The 20402-nt window shown below is 43.6% G+C and overlaps 1 protein-coding gene across 4 annotated transcripts in view; it reads left to right on the top strand.

Annotated features, from left to right (window-relative positions):
- The first annotated feature begins 1695 nt into the window (after nucleotides 1–1695).
- rbfox3a (RNA binding fox-1 homolog 3a) overlaps nucleotides 1696–20402 on the top strand; it is a 744884-nt gene continuing 726177 nt past the window's right edge. The window contains exon 1 of one of the 4 annotated variants that reach the window (XM_014212853.2): nucleotides 1696–2084. The gene's annotated coding sequence lies outside the window, so the exon portion shown is untranslated. The remainder of the gene's footprint in view (nucleotides 2085–20402) is intronic. The other 3 variants (XM_014212878.2, XM_014212840.2, XM_014212871.2) reach the window with 3 other exon arrangements.

Here is a 20402-nt window from a genome sequence, read left to right as displayed (position 1 = left end):
TGACATCAATAAGGGATTATAGCTTTCACCTGGTCAGTCTATGTAATGGAAAGAGCAAGTGTTCCTGATGTTTTGTACACTCAGTGTATGTCCACACTACAAAATACATTTTATTCTCTGCATTCTAAAAACGATTGGCTTGCCAACTTGCTCCTAACCACTGATACAGGGCCAGTTTTTTTATCATCCCATTATGAATAGGAATATCTTCAGGGCTAAGGTATTCTGATCATAGATCTGTGGTTAAGGGCAGTCCCTAGCTCTAGCAGACTAGATTGCATCCCAAATGGCACCCTATTCCCTATGTAAGGAGATATGGGCCTGGTCAAAAGTAGTACACTATATAGGGTGGCATTTGGAGCACGCACTAAAAGGCAAGCCCTGTCCCTCCAGGTATGAATGAATTAAACTGTATGGAGGTGTTGAGTAGTAGTTACTGTATGGAAACTCCAGGGGACGAGGGGTGTGAGGGAGCACTCAGGTAAGCTTGGGTGTGTCTCATGTCAGCCTATCTGGGTGGAGGGTGGAGGTGTTAACTGGCTGTGATAGAACATGCTAGGGACCCCCTCACAGCAGAGATGCTAAGTGACTGCTGGAGGTGTGTGTGTGTGTGTGTGTGTGTGTTTGTCCATAAATATGATAATGATGATGACTTCGCAGATAACTTCTGCTGCACATACACACATCTTGAACAGCTATCCTTGTGGGGACACACAATTCAGTCCCATTCAAAATCATTTTTTCCCTAACCCTTACCTTAACCCTAACCCTAACCCTAGCCCTAAAACTAACCCTATCTCCTAACCCTAAACCTAATTCTAACCCTAACACTAATTCTAACCTTAACCCTAAACCCCTTAGAAATAGCATTTGACCTTGTGGGGACCAACAAAATGTCCACAGTTGGTCAAATGTTTGATGGTTTACTATTCTTGTGGGGATATTTCAACATTTCAAGAATATTTCAACATGTCCACCCCACCCCCCCCCCTCACCCGACACACACTCTGGGGTGAAAAACAAATCTTCAGAGTCAGTAAGACACCTCATGACAGTCTGATCCCTGAGGGAAGTAGCAGTCCGAGCAGAGTGGGGTAGGCAGCCAAGCAGAGCTACATTGGATCAGTGTTAGGTCATGAGCGCTGGGTAATTGCTAATCTCACTTTTAATTGAATCTGGTGGAGTGCAGTGTCTTGTATCGAGGAGAGAGGGCTGGGGAGAAGGCAGTGCAGCGACAGGGCCATCCAACCTGCCTCAATCTGCTATGAACTCAACATACGTGATGATGCCGCAGAAAGACTGAAAACAATTTATTTGTAAATGAAGGGAGGATGGAGAGAATGGCGTAAATTAGGAGTGGCGCGGGAGATGCCTCTGTCTGTCCTCCGTGGTTCGGTTCATGTGTGTTTTGCGTTGGGTCCCATTGAAGCACACACATCAAACTGGCACCAGGTCAGAGCTATCTTTCTTTCTTTCTCTCTTTCTCTCTCTCTCTATTCCTCCTCTTTCCCGCCTCCTCGTCGTCCTCCTCCTCTCTCTCTCCATCCCTCGTTCAACGAGTGCCAACCAGAACAGGCATGTGTGTGAGCGCCTCGTTCTTTATCTTTTTCACTCCCCCTCTCACTGTGTCAGCGCTGAATCCAGAGTCTGCTTGTGTGTGTGTGTGTGTGTGTGTGTGTGCTTGTACCGTGCTGGCTCCGAGCAATTTGTGAGCGCTCACACACAAACACAGCACACTAGACCCACGCTACTGAGACACGCTAGCAACAGTAGAGCCTCTGAATCCGCTCTGCCCCAATCACACACTGGCTAACAGATCACTTCACACACACACAGCCCTCCCTTCTCCTCCTCTTCATCCTCCTCCTCTCTCTCTCTTTCTCCATCACTCGCTCTCACTCGTTCTCTTGCTCTGAACACTTCCTTTGGTAGCGGAGGAGTGTGTGACTGTGTGTGTGTCCAGTGCAGGGATAGCAGCGGAGAGATAGAGACGGAGACAGAGACAGAATGCCAGCAGAGTGACAGCCAGCAGTCAGTAACAGGACAGAGAGAGAAGAGAGAGGACCTTGAGACTACGACTAACTGTGAGTACTCTTTTTTTTCTATCGCAAGCCAATTATTTTCTATCCTCTTCTCTTACAATGCAGGACCCGGTAACTACTGTACTGGACTATTTGTGTTTCTTATGGGGGAATGACACACACTGTACACACACTGTACACACACACACTGTACAAACGCTGTAGACATACAGTAGAGCATATAAGGTGATTACTGAACACACAGAGAAGCATGGGAAAGACTAGTCACACATACTAGTCATACTTACAGTAATACAGACATAGTACACACATTTACAAGTGTATACAAGTGCGATGGCATATGAACTCAGACACACACACAGACGTAAATACACGTCTCATATTCAAACACATTTCATCACGATAATACAGTAGGGCAAAACTGTGTGAATCACCGGCCATCACACGTTGATGCAATGTACAGCCTACACTGTACGCATTTGTGCCATACACCTCACACATGCACCCGCACACACGCACGCGCGCACACACATGCACACACACGCGCACACGAAGGTATGCAATCAAAGGTATGTCATTCTCCTTTTACAGAATTATGTACAGAGTAAGTATGTGAGTTGATTTCATGCTGGTTGGTGGAAAAGTGGTATTTTCATGGATGTAGGTACACTTGGTCACACAGTATGTAAACATTTTTACTGAGACAACAGTGGACTGTGTGTGTGTGTGTGTGTGTGTCTATACAGTGTATCAATGTGAAGAGGTCTCAGAGATCCAACGACAAGGTCAGAAACAAACACAAGACCGGGACCAAGGTAAAGGGTCTAGGACCGACATGAAATATACAGTGTGTGTGTGTGTGAATATGAGTCAGTGTGAGACTTAGTTTCAGGGGCTCTCTAGTGATTCTACGGTCTTACAGTTGGTGAGAGGCATATTGAAGTGTCTAGTATTGTCTGTTTTATTATGGGAAACAACACTAGCTATTTGTTAGCCTGAGCGGTATCTCTCTGTGGCTACCCTAACCTACATCCCTCTCCTCCCCAAAGTGAAGCGTCTGATTTGTGGAATCACCAGTGTACCACACTGACTTCACAGTAAGATAAGATTTATTCATTTCAGCTTTTCGCTTCTCTTTGGTAAAATATAGATGGATGGTGGCGAGGGAGGGAGGGAGGGAGGCAGGGAAGGGATAAGATATAGAGTGCTGCGTTGACGCTGAGGACAGCAGAGAGGAGAGAGAGTGAAAGACAATATTACCATTCCTGATTACTTTTTACAACTCAGAATTTTTTGTCTGTCATAGTCAAAGTGTGGTATGTGTGAGTGTATTTTCTGTGTGTGTGTGTGGTACACATACCTAGCGTGACAGGATGTGTATTTTCTCAGTGTTCAATCAAGTCCATTTGAAAACATTTATAGGAATAGATTCTTTGTAGAGTTAAATACATTGAGGAATTTGTGACATTCTGTCTTTCTAGACCAACGTCCCACAGAAAAACCTATGTGGGCCTTTAGCTTGTCAGCGGGGGCATATTCAATAGGAGTGTGCTCATGCATTGAGTTTATTGAGTTTGTTTTTCATCTGTAGCCATGCGAAATCAGATAAAACAATCTGTTTACCTTCCATTTGGGACTTATTTTATTGTACTGATCAACAACATTTGCATAGAAGGAGCAATTCTTATTTGATAAAAGTGTGTGCTGTCTCTTTAAGACGAATCACATCATTCACACACACAGTCTGTTCCAGGCTTGAGCAAAGATGATATTGACTGGGAGAGACATGAGGCGGGGGAGACGAAGTGAATGAATAACGTTTTTGCTAGCAATCAGCTTTGTAATGAGCAAAATGTTCCTTTATGGTTTGCATATTATCGCAAACAAGGTACTAGGGTTGGCTTCAGCTGTAAGCTAGCAAGGAACGTTAGCCTACAAAGCTGGAAGCGGTATCTTTTTGCATTGTTGTGTTCCGTACTGGACATTGTTTTGGGAACAGTAATTAGCAGATTCAACATCTCTATATGCTGTGTAGCATTATTCAAGTATGTTAACTTCTGTGCAGTGTAAGTGGTGATGCAGCCCAGACTCCAAGTAATTGCGGTGTTTCCTCAGGACAGGCTAGAGCTAGCAATGAGTAAGTGGAGCAGGCACGGTGCTCTCGTGCTACAAGGGGACAATCAGTAGACGACATGAGACACATTTGACAAAAGTACCAAAAGTACCACACATTCTAGTACAAAACCATTTTTAATGTTCTAGTATCGTGAAAGTGCAAACGTTTCCTCAAGAAAGTGTGTTTGTGAGCAGGAATGTATGTCTTCAAGGAGTGTGTGTGTATCTGCTGGAGTGTTTGTTTGCATGCGAGTGTGTAAGCAGGGGTGTGTGTATCTGTGGGAGTGCACCTGCAGTGTTCGGCTTTTTGCGGGTGTATGATCTATATGTCTTCAGGAGAGTGTGTGTGCAGGAGTTTGTGTGTGCAGTGTTTGTGGGTAGATTCTGGGCTTATATGGGGAGCGTGGTAGACAGCATGTCTGAAGCTTATGCAGGGATTTTCTCTGTAGGCCTATTTCTCTGAATTTTTTCCCCATAATTATCAGTATTTCTCTGTATTCTCTGTATTCCTACACAACAGGGACTTTCTGTGTCTGTTCACATAAAAATTATTTTCTATATGTGATGTGAGTTTGATGTTGAGCTATGGAAACGAGAGCTTGTGAAGATACCTTTTAGTTTTCATCTGTTCCAGGAAGTGTGTGTGTGTGCGCAGGTGTGTTTGAGGGGATGAGAGAGTGTTTGCCTGTCTCAGTGAGGACAGTAACACTGGGAACCATATCCCCTGGAGGCTCTTACTTTAGCCAGGAAGCAGAACATTGCAGTAGTGTTACGTAGCTTGTAATTACAGTGAAAAGACAGACAGTTTAAAGTAGAGAGAGGAATGGAATTAGACTATGTACGTTTGCTTCTAAAAAAGAAAGAAATAAGAAATTAAATGTTTAAAAGTGTTTCTGACCTTATTGCATGCAATTGCAACATTGTTAGCTAGCAAGCTTTTTACCAGAATGCCGGCAAAAGCACACGGTGTTGTGACTGGATACCATAGTGTAAATTTAACATTATGCTATTTTCTGAAGAATGAAGACATCGGACAGCAGTGGCTGCTTTCATTTCGAGTGGACAGGCTGCACCGAAAATTACAATCATGTCGCGCTTGTGTAGTGCACATTTGGAATGAAGTTGCTTTATTAATTAGGGAGAACATTCGATGGGTATTGCCAGGAAGCTAATCCTGAAGACAGATGCTGTACCTTCATTGACAGTGGATCTTGCGAGTGCTGACCATAACGTAAGTATCAGAGTTTGATGAGTCTGACAAGGTAGCCAACATTTTGGGGGGGATCGGGGGGTCTAACATGAGATAATGCAACTGTGGCTGTGCCTGCTTTTGACTTGTGAATTATATATTTTCTGTAATAAACCTGATAGTCACTATGTGGTTTTTGCGGTGTGTATAGTATTTGTAAATCACCCCTGAAAATCATATTTTGCCATTCGAGTGTGTGGGTTGTTGTCTTACAGTTGATGCAGCTTTTGTCATTGGGGCTTATCATGATGATTAGGGAGGGGGTTATTAGTATTTCACTTTCCAACTCCTTACACTTCAACGAGGTCACCTTGATCCAGCGCCGTATGTGGGGAGGCTGTGCGAGCTGTCCATCCCAGGACCCTTTTCTGTCCAGTATGATAGGCCTAACAAGGAAGAGGCAATTGCTGGATTTGTCTCTTGCTTCAGTCTTGGGGGGTGACTGAAGCTAAGTGGGTGATTGAAGCCTGCTTGATTGAAGCAGGGTACATGGGTCAATCCCCACACCATTACAACACCGCTACCAGCCTATACCGTTGACACCAGGCAGGATGGGAACCGGGATTCGTTGGACCAGGCTATGTTTCTCCACTCCTCAATTGATCGCATGCACACTGGAGCCACTTCTTTTTGTTTTTAGCTGATAGGAGTAGAACCCGGTGTGCTCATCGGCTGCAATAGCCCATCCGTGAAAAGGATGGACCTATTGTGCATTCCGAGATGCCGTTCTACACACCACTGTTCTCCTTTGTCCTGTCATCAACAAGGTTTTCCGCCCACAGGACTGCCACTGACTGGATGTTTTTTGTTTGTCACACCGTTCTCGGTAACCCCTAGACACTGTCGTGCGTGAAAAGCCTAAGTTTCTGAAATACTGGAAATGTCAGGCCTGGCACCGACGGTCATAGCACACTCAAAGACACTTAGGTGACTCGTTTTGCCCATTCTAACGTTCAGTCAAACAGTAACTGAATGCCTTGACGCCTGTCTGCCTGCTTTATATAGCAAGCCACTGCCACGGGACTCACTGTCTGTTGGAGCGAAACATTTTCAAGAACGGGGTGATGTACCTAATAAACTATTAGTCTTATGGTAAGCGTTCGGATGGGGCGTTCGGATGGGGTTCTGCACATTGTAGGGTGGCCGTGTGCCTACAATTCATTTGGAAAGTATTCTGACCCCTTCACTTTTTCCACATTTTGTTACGTTACAGCCTTATTCTAAAATCCTCATCAATCTACACAAAATACCCCATAACAACAAAGCGAAAACAAGTTTTTCGATTTTTATTTTTAAATTTATTAAAAATAATAAACAGATACCTTATTTACATAAATATTCAGACCCTTTGCTATGAGACACAAAATTGAGCTCAGGGGCTTCCTGTTTCCAATGATGATCCTTGAGCTGTTTATACAACTTGATTGGAGTCCACCTATGGTAAACTCAATTCATTGGACATGATTTGGAAAGGCATTCACCTGTCTATATAAGGCCCTACAGTTCACAGTGCATGTCTGTGCAAAAACCAAGCCATGAGGTCAAAGGAATTGTCTGTAGAGCTCTGAGACAGGATTGTGTCAATGGAGAGATCTGGGGAAGGGTACCAAAAACATTCTACAGCATTGGAGGTCCCCAAGAACAAAGCGGCCTCCATCATTCTTAAATGGAAGAAGATTGGAACCACCAAGACTCTTCCTAGACCTGACCGCCCGGACAAACTGAGCAATCGGGGGAGATGGGCCTTGGTCAGGGAGGTGACAAAGAACATGATGGTAATTCTGACAGAGCTCCAGAGTTCCTCTGTGGAGATTGGAGAAACTTCCAGAAGGACAACCATTTGTGCAGCACTCCAACAATCAGGCCTTTATGGTAGGGTGGCCAGACGGAAGCCACTCCTCAGTAAAAGGCACATGACAGCCCGCTTGGTGTTTGCAAAAGGCACCTAAAGGATTCTCAGACCATGAGAAAGAAGATTCTCTGATCTGATAAAACCAAGATTGAACTCTTTATCCTGAATGCCAAGCGTCACGTCTGGAGGAAACCGGGCACCATCCCTAAGGTGAATAATGGTGGTGGCAGCATCATGCTGTGGGGATGCTTTTCTGCGGCAGGGACTGGGAGACAGGATCGAGGGAAAGATGAACAGAGCAAAGTACAGAGATCCTTAATGAAAGCCTGCTCCAGAGGCTCAGGACTTCAGACTGTGGCGAAGGTTCACCTTCCAACAGGAAAAAGACCCTAAGTACACAGCCAAGATAATGCAGGAGTGGCTTTGGGACAAGTCTCTGAATGTCCTTGAGTGGCCCAGCCAGAGCCCTGACATGAACCCGATCGAACATCTCTGAAGAGACCTGAAAATAGCTGTGCAGCGACACTCTCCATCCAACCTGAATGAGCTTGAGAGGATCTGCAGAGAAGAATGGGAGAAACTCCTCAAATATAGGTGTGTCAAGCTTGTATTGTCATACCCAATACGACTCAAGGCTGTAATCGCTGCCAAAAGTGCTTCAACAAAGTACAGAGTAATTAAAACAAATAAAAATATTCCACCTTTTATTTAACCAGGTAGGCAAGTTGAGAACAAGTTCTCATTTACAACTGCGACCTGGCCAAGATAAAGCAAGCAGTTTGACACATACAACGACAGAGTTACACATGGAGTAAAACAAACATACAGTCAATAATATAGTAGAAAAATAAGTCTATATACTGTACAAAGTGAGCAAATGAGGTGAGATAAGGGAGGTAAAGGCAAAAAAGGCCATGGTGGCGAAGTAAATACAATATAGCAAGTAAAACACTGGAATGGTAGATTTGCAGTGGAAGAAAGTGCAAAGTAGAAATAGAAATAATGGGGTGCAAAGGAGCTAAATAAATAAATACAGTAGGGGAAGAGGTAGTTGTTTGGGCTAAATTATAGATGGGATATGTGCAGTAATCTGTGAGCTGCTCTGACAGCTGGTGCTTAAAGCTAGTGAGGGAGATAAGTGTTTCCAGTTTGAGATTTTTGTAGTTCGTTCCAGTCATTGGCAGCAGAGAACTGGAAGGAGAGGCGGCCGAAGGAGGAATTGGCTTTGGGGGTGACCAGTGAGATATACCTGCTGGAGCACGTGCTACAGGTGGGTGCTGCTATGGTGACCAGCGAGCTGAGAAGGGGGAACTTTACCTAGCAGGGTCTTGTAGATGACCTGGAGCCAGTGGGTTTGGCGACGAGTATGAAGCGAGGGCCAGCCAACGAGAGCGTACAGGTCGCAGTGGTGGGTAGTGTATGGAGCTTTGGTGGCAAAACGGATGGCACTGTGATAGACTGCATCCAATTTATTGAGTAGGGTATTGGAGGCTATTTTGTAAATGACATCGCCGAAGTCGAGGATTGGTAGGATGGTCAGTTTTACGAGGGTATGTTTGGCAGCATGAGTGAAAGATGCTTTGTTGCAAAATAGGAAGCCAATTCTAGATTTAACTTTGGATTGACTTGAATACTTGTAAATGTGATATTTCTGTTATTTTCTTTAGCAAAAAAATATAAACACTGTTTTTTTCTTTGTTATTATGGGGTATTGTGTGCAAATTGGTGATGGGGGGAAAAACACAATTGAATCTGTTTTTAGAATAAGGCTGTAATAAAACTTGTTGGAAAAAGGGGTCTGAAAACTTTCCGAATGCACAAGGCTTATGGCTGTAATATATTTTTTCTGTCAAATGATGTCTCACCATTATTTCTCACCTGAAGAGTGTTCATTTTGATCAATATTTTGGCTATGCTGGCCTTTTGTAAAATCGAAAATAAATGTCTGATCAATACACGCAATTCGGAACATATTGTCAGCTATATTGCTAATGAAGAGGCAGCAATAAATTGTCCAGTACACTTATTGTATGCTGTTTTTATGTACAGTGCCTTCAGAAAGTATTCACACCCCATTTATTTTTACACATTTAGTTGTGTTACAGGCTGAATTTAAAATGGATTCAATATAATAAAAAAAAAATTGTCACTGGCCAGCACACAATACCCCATAACGTCAAAGTGTAATTATGTTTTTCGAAATTTGTACAAATGAATTAAAAAGGAAAAGCTGAAATGTCTTGAGTCAATAAGTATTCATTTACATTTACATTTAAGTCATTTAGCAGACGCTCTTATCCAGAGCTACTTACAAATTGGTGGATTCACCTTATGATATCCAGTGGAACAACCACTTTACAATAGTGCATCTAAATCTTTTAAGGGGGGGGTTAGAAGGATTACTTTATCCTATCCTAGGTATTCCTTAAAGAGGTGGGGTTTCAGGTGTCTCCGGAAGGTGGTGATTGACTCCGCTGTCCTGGCGTCGTGAGGGAGCTTGTTCCACCATTGGGGTGCCAGAGCAACGAACAGTTTTGACTGGGCTGAGCGGGAACTGTGCTTCCTCAGAGGTAGGGAGGCAAGCAGGCCAGAGGTGGATGAACGCAGTGCCCTTGTTTGGGTGTAGGGCCTGATCAGAGCCTGAAGGTACGGAGGTGCCGTTCCCCTCACAGCTCCGTAGGCAAGCACCATGGTCTTGTAATCCAGACGGGAGATGACAAGTGCCTGGATTAGGACCTGCGCCGCTTCCTGTGTGAGGCAGGGTCGTACTCTGCAAATGTTGTAGAGCATGAACCTACAGGATCGGGTCACCGCCTTGATGTTAGTAGAGAACGACAGGGTGTTGTCCAGGGTCACGCCAAGGTTCTTAGCACTCTGGGAGGAGGACACAATGGAGTTGTCAACCGTGATGGCGAGATCATGGAACGGGCAGTCCTTCCCCGGGAGGAAGAGCAGCTCCGTCTTGCCGAGGTTCAGCTTGAGGTGGTGATCCATCATCCACACTGATATGTCTGCCAGACATGCAGAGATGCGATTCGCCACCTGGTTATCAGAAGGGGGAAAGGAGAATATTAATTGTGTGTTGTCTGCATAGCAATGATAGGAGAGACCATGTGAGGATATGACAGACACAAGTGACTTGGTGTATAGCGAGAATAGGAGAGGGCCTAGAACAGAGCCCTGGGGGACACCAGTGGTGAGAGCACGTGGTGCGGAGACAGATTCTCGCCACGCCACCTGGTAGGAGCGACCTGTCAGGTAGGACGCAATCCAAGCGTGGGCCGCGCCGGAGATGCCCAACTCGGAGAGGGTGAAGAGGAGGATCTGATGGTTCACCGTATCAAAGGCAGCAGATAGGTCTAGAAGGATGAGAGCAGAGGAGAGAGAGTTAGCTTTAGCAGTGCGGAGAGCCTCCGTGACACAGAGAAGAGCAGTCTCAGTTGAATGACCAGTCTTGAAGCCTGACTGATTTGGATCAAGAAGGTAATTCTGAGAGAGATAGCAGGAGAGCTGGCCAAGGATGGAACGCTCAAGAGTTTTGGAGAGAAAAGAAAGAAGGGATACTGGTCTGTAGTTGTTGACTTCGGAGGGATCGAGTGTAGGTTTTTTCAGAAGGGGTGCAACTCTCGCTCTCTTGAAGATGGAAGGGACATAGCCAGCGGTCAAGGATGAGTTGATGAGCGAGGTGAGGTAAGGGAGAAGGTCTCCGGAAATGGTCTGGAGAAGAGAGGAGGGGATAGGGTCAAGCGGGCAGGTTGTTGGGCGGCCGGCCGTCACAAGATGCGAGATTTCATCTGGAGAGAGAGGGGAGAAAGAGGTCAAAGCACAGGGTAGGGCAGTGTGAGCAGGACCAGCGGTGTCGTTTCACTTAGCAAACGAGTATCGGATGTCGTCAACCTTCTTTTCAAAATGGTTGACGAAGTCATCCGCAGAGAGGGAGGAGGGGGGAGGGGGAGGAGGATTCAGGAGGGAGGAGAAGGTGGCAAAGAGCTTCCTAGGGTTAGAGGCAGATGCTTGGAATTTAGAGTGGTTGAAAGTGGCTTTAGCAGCAGAGACAGAAGAGGAAAATGTAGAGAGGAGGGAGTGAAAGGATGCCAGGTCCGCAGGGAGGCCAGTTTTCCTCCATTTCCGCTCGGCTGCCCGGAGCCCTGTTCTGTGAGCTCGCAATGAGTCGTCGAGCCACGGAGCAGGAGGGGAGGACCGAGCCGGCCTGGAGGATAGGGGACATAGAGAATCAAAGGATGCAGAAAGGGAGGAGAGGAGGGTTGAGGAGGCAGAATCAGGGGATAGGTTGGAGAAGGTTTGAGCAGAGGGAAGAGATGATAGGATGGAAGAGGAGAGAGTAGCGGGAGAGAGAGAGCGAAGGTTGGGACGGCGCAATACCATCCGAGTAGGGGCAGAGTGAGAAGTGTTGGATGAGAGCGAGAGGGAAAAGGATACAAGGTAGTGGTCAGAGACTTGGAGGGGAGTTGCAATGAGATTAGTGGACGAACAGCATCTAGTAAAGATGAGGTCAAGCGTATTGCCTGCCTTGTGAGTAGGGGGGAAGGTGAGAGGGTGAGGTCAAAAGAGGAGAGGAGTGGAAAGAAGGAGGCAGAGAGGAATGAGTCAAAGGTAGACGTGGGGAGGTTAAAGTCACCCAGAACTGTGAGAGGTGAGCCATCCTCAGGAAAGGAACTAATCAAGACGTCAAGCTCATTGATGAACTCTCCAAGGGAACCTGGAGGGCGATAAATGATAAGAATGTTAAGCTTGAAAGGGCTGGTAACTGTGACAGCATGGAATTCAAATGAGGAGATAGACAGATGGGTCAGGGGAGAAAGAGAGAATGTCCACTTGGGAGAGATGAGGATTCCAGTGTCACCACCCCGCTGGCCAGATGCTCTCGGGGTATGCGAGAACACGTGGGCAGACGAGGAGAGAGCAGTAGGAGTAGCAGTGTTATCTGTGGTAATCCATGTTTCCGTCAGTGCCAAGAAGTCGAGGTGCTGGAGGGTAGCATAGGCTGAGATGAACTCTGCCTTGTTGGCCGCAGACCGGCAGTTCCAGAGGCTGCCGGAGACCTGGAACTCCACGTGGGTCGTGCGCGCTGGGACCACCAGGTTAGAGTGGCAGCGGCCACACGGTGTGAAGCGTTTGTGTGGCCTGTGCAGAGGGGAGAGAACAGGGATAGACAGACACATAGTTGACAGGCTACAGAAGAGGCTACGCTAATGCAAAGGAGATTGGAATGACAAGTGGACTACACTTCTTGAATGTTCAGAAAGTTAAGCTTACGTTGCAAAAATTGTATTGACTAAAATGACGAAGATGATACAGTACTGCTGGCTGGTGAAGTAGGCTAGCTAGCAGTGGCTGCGTTGTTGACTTTGTTTGAACGTGTAGCTGGCTAGGTAACCTATTTTCGTCGCGGGGGACGAAAATAGCTGGCTAGCTAACCTCGATAATTACTCCAAACTACACAATTATCAAACTATGAGAAAGTCAACTAACACTGCACTAGTCAAATCGTTTCAACCACTTTATTATGGCAAGTCTAAATTAGTTCATATAATAAGTTGCATGGACTCTGTGTGCAATATTAGTGTTTAACATGATTTTTGAATGACTACCTCATCTCTGTACCCCACATATACAATTATCTGTAAAGTCCCTCAGTCGAGCAGTACATTTCTAACACAGATTCAACCACAAAGACCAGGGAGGTTCTCCAATGCCTCGCAAAGAAGGGGACCAAAAAAAAGAAGCAATGAATATCTCTTTGAGCATCTTGAAGTTATTAATTACACTTTTGATAGTGTGTCAATACGCCCATTCACTGCAAAGATACAGGCGTCCTTCCTGACTTAGCTGCCGGAGAGGAAGGAAACTGCTGAGGTATTTCACCATGAGGCCAATGGTGGTTAAAATAGTTAGAGTTTAATGGCTGTGATATGAGAGAACTGAGGATGGATCAACAACATTTTAGTTACTACACAATACTAACCTAATTGACAGAGTCAAAAAAAGAAGGAAGCCTGTACAGAATATAAATATTCCAAAACATGCATCCTGTTTGCAACAAGGCATTACCTTTTACACATTTAAAGTAATACTGCAAACAATGTGCCAAAGTAATAGACTTTTTGTCCTACATTCAAAGTGTTATGTTTAGGGTAAATCCAATACAACACATTACTGCACATTACTGAGTACCACTCTCCACATTTTCAAGCATAGTGGTGACTGCATCATGTTATGGGTATGCTTGTAATCCTTAAGGACTGGGAATTCTTCAGGATAAAAAAAAGAAACTGAATGGAGCTAAGCACAGGCAAAATCCTAGAGGAAAACCTGGTTCAGTCTGCTTTCCACCACCCACTTGGAGATGAATTCAACTTTCAGCAGGACAATACCCTAAAACACAAGACCAAATCTACACTGGAGTTGCTTACCAAGAAGACAGTGAATGTGCCTGGGTGGCCGAGTTACAGTTTTGACTTAATTCTACTTGAAAATCTATGACAAGACATGAAAATCTTTGTCTACTAATGATCAAAAACCAATTTAGAGCTTGAACAATTTTAAAAAGAATAATGTGCAAATGTTTCACAATCCAGGTGTGGAAAGCTCTTAGAGACTTACCCAGAAAAACTCAACATTTATCGCTGCCAAAGGTGTTTCTACAAAGTTTTGTGAATACTTATGTAAATTATTATTTACATAAGTAATATTATTATTATGTTCAAGTTCATATTATTATTATTATGTCAATTATTTCTGTATTTCATTTTCAGTAAATTGGCAAAACATTTAAAAAATCAAATTTTCACTTTTTTCATATTTCATATTTTCACTTTTTTTACAACTTTTTTCATATTTTCACTTTGTCATTATGGAGTATTGTGTGTGTGAGAAAAACTTTTTTAATTCAGGCTGAAACATCAACATGTGAATTAAGTCAAGGGGCATGAATACTGTCTGAAGGCACTGTACATTCCCTTATGTCTAAGCTTCTAAGGTGACTTAGGATTTACTAATTATTGTGAAGAAGTGTATAAGTGAACTGTGTTCTGTAATTAGGTAAAAAAACAATAGAAAAGCAATTGGGTATTGCTGCTGTTTGTCTGATATTCAACAGTCCATGATCTGTTGACCATGAGAGTATTTTGCAGAGAAAATGGGTTGAGGCATACTATTTAGGCTCGGAATGACATGTTGCCCATTGTTTACCTCGTCATTAATGACATGTGGCCAATTGTTTAGCTTGTTACCTGGCAACGACCACAAGGAGCTGTCAGTCAAGGCAAGCTCATGAATAAAAACTCCCCCCCCACTCAGCCTATTCTTTCGGGCTTCCTGATAGTTAGAGATGAGAGAAAAGATACAATTTCTTCAATTCTGAGCATTTTCTAGTGTAAAAATATTATGGGTGACGTTTTGGTCATTCAATGGTAATTTTTACTTGCGAAATAGGATGACTGGGCAGGACCTTGAAGTTTTGGGATAGAAAATGTTTTTGTCTACCATTGAGATTGAACACGCAACTTTCGGATCCAGAGTAATGGGATTATGTTTTAGCAAAACCCAAGCCTATTTGATGTTAACAGCACTCACTGTTGTCCCTAGTGGCCAGTTTTGAGGGCATTTTCTGGCGTCTTCAGGACATGGACAGACATGCTATTTCAAAGTCAATCTTGTTGTATGTTCAGACAACAAACACTGCCTAGAATTACTTATTTGTTGTATATTTCAATTAAATGTTTAATCTAAGTAATTGATTAGACAGATTATATACAAGTTGCTAATATATATATTGTATTTCTTTCCCACTATGATAGCAGGACAACCCTCCTATCATAGTCCCTTGTACAGTCCCTTGTACAGTCCCTTGTAGTAGACTTGTAGTTGATTTACTATTATAGTCAAAATTTAAATCAAAGCAAAGCAACAACCAACAAAATCCAGCTTTGCTATGTATTACCTATCCAGGGGGTTGGTGGTGTATTTGAGAAGGAGATTGTTGCATTATGAGAGGGATACTGTACACAGGCATTGCGGCCCAACTCCAGTCCTCCAGTATCAGGTGAGATTGTCTGAGGCTACAACAAAAATGTGTGCTGTTGGGGGTACTGGAGGACTGGAGTTGGGAAACACTGTCCTATATAATGCACCACTTTTGTAGTGAACAATATAGGGCAGTAGTTCCTTATTTTTACTATTTTCTACATTGTATAATTATAGTGAAAACAAACTAGGAAATAAAACATATGACATCATGTAGTAAACCAAAAAGTGTTGAACAAATCTAAATATATTTTATAATTTAGAATCTTCAAAGTAGCCACCCTTTGCCTTGATGACAGCTTTGCACACTCCTGACAATCACTCAACCAGCTTCATGAGGTAGTCACCTGGAAAGCATTTCAATTAACAGGTGTGCCTTGTTAAAAGGTAATTTGTGGAATTTCTTTCATTCTTAATATGTTTGAGCCAATCAGTTGTGTTGTGACAAGGTAGGGGTGGTATACAGAAGATAGCCCTGTCTGGTAAAAGACCAAGTTCATATTATAGCAGGAACAGCGCAAATAAGCAAAGAGAAAAGACAGTCCATCATTACTTTAAGACATGAAGGTCAGTCAATCTGGAAAATTTCAAGAACTTTGAAAAAACCATCAAGCGCTATGATGAAATTGGCTCTCATGAGGACTGCCACAGGAAAGGAAGACAGAGTTATCTCTGCTGCAGAGGATAAGTTCATTAGAGTTACCAGCCTCAGAAATTGCAGCCCAAATAAATGCTTGAGTTTTTATTTATTTATTTAACCTTTATTTAGCTAGGCAAATCAGTTAAGAACAAATTCGTATTTACAATGACGGCCTACCAAAAGGCAAAAGGCCTCCTGCAAGAACGGGGGCCTGGGATTAAAAAAATAAAAAATAAATGCAACATAAATATAGGACAAAACACACATCACAACAAGAGAGACAACACTACATAAAGATAGACCTAAGACAACAACTTAACAGCAAAACATGACAACACAGCATGGTAGCAACACAACATGACAACAACATGGTAGCAACACAACATGGTAGTTCATGTAACAGACACATCTCAACATCAACTGTTCAGAGGAGACTGCATGAAACAGGCCTTCATGGTCGAATTGCTGTAAAGAAACCACTACTAAAGGACAGCAATAAGAAGAGGAGACTTGTTTAGGCAAAGAAACACGAGCAATGGACCTTAGGCCGGTGGAAATTTGTCCTTTGGTCCGATGAGTCCAAATTGAAGATTTTTGGTTCTAACCGCCGTGTCTTTGTGAGACGCGGATTGGAGTGAATGGATGATCTCCGCATGTGTATTTCCCACCGTAAAGCATGGAGGAGGAGGTGTGATTGTGTGGGTGTGCTTTGCTGGTAACATTGTCTGTGATTTATTTAGAATTCAAGTCACACTTAACCAGCATGGCTACCACAGCATTCTGCAGCGATACGCCATCCCATCTGGTTTGTGCTTAGTGGGACTCTCATTTGTTTTTCAACAGAACAATGACCCAACACATCTCCAGAATGTGTAAGAGCTATTTTACCAAGAAGGAGAGTGATGGAATGCTTTATCAGATGACCTGACCTCCACAATCCCCCGACCTCAACCAAATTGAGATTGTTTGGGATGAGTCGAACCGCAGAGTGAAGGAAAAGCAGCCAACAAGTGCTCAGCATATGTGGGAACTCCTTCAAGACTGTTGGAAGAGCATTCCAGGTGAAGCTGATTGAGAGAATGCCAAGAGTGTGCAAAGCTGTCATCAAAGCAAAGGTTGGCTATTTGAAGAATCTCAAATATAAAATATATTTCAATTTGTTTAACACTTTTTTGGTTACTACATGATTCCATATGTGTTATTTCATAGTTTTGATGTCTTCAGTATTATTCAACAATGTAGAAAATAGTAAAAATGAAGAAAAACACTTGAATGAGTAGATATTCTTATCAAGGCACAAGGCAAGACCCAGTTGCAGACACAGGAGGCAGCTGGTTGGAGTCTTACAATGTTTATTAATCCAAAAAGGGGTAGGCAAGAAAATGGCCATGTACAGGCAAAAGGTCAAAACCAGTTCAGAGTCCAATGGGTACGGAAGGGCAAGCAGATTCAAGGTCAGGGCAGGCAGGATAATCAGGCAGGCAGGAAAGTAGTCCAGAGTCAGGCAGTGGTCAAAACCGGGAAGACTAGCAAAAGAGAATAAAAAAAGGAGTACGGGGAAAAACACGTTAGTTGACTTGACTAAACATACAAGACGAACTGGCACAGAGAGACAGGAAACACCGGGATAAATACACTGGGGAAAATAATCGACACCTGGAGGGGGTGGAGACAATCACAGTGGCAGGTGAAACAGATCAGGGCGTGACAGTTCTAAAACTTTTAACCGGTAGTGTATGTTGTATTATACAGGTTACATTTGAAAAAGAGACCTAGGTCTCAATTCTTTTTAACCTTTATTTAACTAGGCAAGTCAGTTAAGGCGAAATTCTTATTTTCAATGTCAGCCTAGGAACAGTGGGTTAACTGCCTTGTTCAAGGCCAGAACGACAGATTGTTACCTTGTCAGCTCCAGGGATTCGATCTGCAACCTTCCGGTTACTAGTCCAACGCTCTAACCACTCGGCTACCTGCCGCCCCGGTATGTATTCACTGCTAAAATAAAGGTTAAAAAAGTTAAATGAAAGGGTATACATAGTGTATATATATGTATATATGTATCTATATATGTATAATATTTTTTGGCAAATTTACACAATAAAAAACTGAATTATCACATTGCATCAGTATTACTCAGAACTCAGTACTTTGTTGAAACACCTTTGGCTGTGATTACAGTCTCAAATCTTCTTGGGCATGACGCTACAAGCTTGGCACACCTGTATTTTGGGAGTTTCTCCCATTCTTCTCTGCAGATCCTCTCAAGCTCTCTCAGGTTGGATGGGGAGCGTCGTTCCACAGCTATTTTCAGGTCTCTTCAGAGACGTTCGATGGGGTTCAAGTCCAGGCTCTGGCTGGGCCACTCAAGGATGATCAGATACTTGTCCCAAAGCCACTCCTGCATTATCTTGGCTGTGTACTTAGGGTCATTTTCCTGTTGTAAGGTGATCCTTCGCCACAGTCTGAAGTCCTGAGCCTCTGGAGCAGGCTTTCATCAAGGATCTCTCTGTACTTTGCTCTGTTCATCTTTCCCTCGATCCTGTCTAGTCTTCCAGTCCCTGCTGCTGAGAAACATCCCCACAGCATGATGCTACCACCACCATGCTTCATCGTAGGGATGGTGCCAGGTTTCCTCCAGATGTGACGCTTGGCATTCAAGCCAAAGAGTTCAAACTTGGTTTCATCAGACCAGAGAAACTTGTTTCTCATGGCCTGAGAGTCCTTTAGGTGCCTTTTGGCAAACTCCAAGCGGGCTGTCATGTGCCTTTTACTGAGTAGTGGCTTCCGTGTGGCCACTGTACCACAACGGCTTGATTGGTGGAGTGCTGCAGAGATGGTTGTCCTTTTGGAATGATCTCCCATCTCCACAGAGGAACTCTGGAGCTCTGTCAGAGTGACCATCGGGTTTTTGGTCACCTCCCTGAACAAGGCCATTCTCACCCTTCTGTGTTCAGACATTTTTTGGTACCCTTCCCCAGATCTGTGCCTCTACACAATCCTGTCTCGGTTTTCTATCGTCAATTCCTGGTGGACTCCAATCAAGTTGTAGAAACATCTCAAGGGATGATCAATGGAAACAGGAGGCACCTCAGCTCAATTTCGTGTCTCATAGCAAAGGGTCTGAATACTTATGTAAATCATTTTTCTTTTTTATAAATTTGCTAACATGTGACCGACCACCTTGTTCTGGTCTTATGTAGCAAAATTTGAAACTGTGTTTTTTACATTTGATAAAAGTAGAGACAGCGTTACAAACTGGTATATCGTTCACTGCATTTTGAAGAACAATGGGAAAGTAACTATGCTTTGAATGTTGATAAACTTGTAACCTCACTTTTGAGAAAATGGCCTTTGAATGTTTTGGTACTACTACTGCAGAGCTGTCTTTTGTCTACACCCATTCAGCATTGTTCACACCCTCTTAAGCCAGCCCCACCCATCTCTTTAAGGATTCACATGTGAGGTCATGTGCTAAACAGTGAGTAGTGTAGTAAAGATTAAGACAAAAAGTGATAAAAGCAGTAGCCAACAATCAGTGGTGGAAAAAGTACACAATTGTCAAACTTGAGTAAAAGTAAACATAACTTAAGTACTTTACACCACTGCCTACAATAAGGAAAAATTCCATGTAAACAGAAAGTGTCAAGATAAAAATATTTTATAAATATTAGATGATGCTTACCCAGACACACTTGTCTATATTGATGGGTCATGTGAAAGAAATGCTGTAACACCCAGCAACATCTTGCTAAGTGGATGGGTTTCTAAAGAAGGTGTAAACGGTACAGCCAAATGGTTACTTGCATAGTACCAATATCAGATATAGATAGTGTGAATATAAATAAAATAATATACAGTATGTACAAGAACAATATCAATAACAATATCAGTGATAGATGAGTGTAAGGCTCTGGGTGTAGTGGGTGCAAAGTCAGGCGCAGGTAGCAGAGAGTACAGGGTAGTGCTTTATTTGCACACATGGCGAACATAAGCCACCCCACGAAAATACAGGGCGCACACAAAACAAATGCCCCAAACACTGGGGACTGAAACAGTCCGGAGAAAACCCACGACCGAAAACACGTCAGACACAAGCGTGCACAGTAGCAACACACAAACAATCCCGCACACAGAGCAGGCGGGCCTACTGGCTAAAATAACCAGACTAATCAGCCTAACACAAAAGAGGTGAAACCAATAAACAGAAAGGGGGAAAAAGGGAATCAGTGGCAGCTAGTAGGCCGGTGATGACGACCGCCGAGCACCACCTGAGCAGGAAGGGGAGCCACCTTCGGTAGGAGTTGAGACAATGAGGTAGTTATATGCATACAATCAGGGGTAAAGTGGCTGAGCAGAAGAAAAAAAAAATTGTAGCAGCAACTAGAGGTCGACCGATTATGATTTTTCACTGCCGATACCGATACCAATTATTGGAGGACCAAAAAAAGCCGGTACCGA

The sequence above is a fragment of the Salmo salar genome, chromosome ssa01 (genome assembly GCF_905237065.1).
Source record: "Salmo salar chromosome ssa01, Ssal_v3.1, whole genome shotgun sequence".
Taxonomy (NCBI): Eukaryota; Metazoa; Chordata; class Actinopteri; order Salmoniformes; family Salmonidae; genus Salmo; species Salmo salar.
The sequence above is the reverse complement of the archived record's forward strand: the minus strand, read 5'-3'. Positions and strand labels throughout refer to the sequence as shown.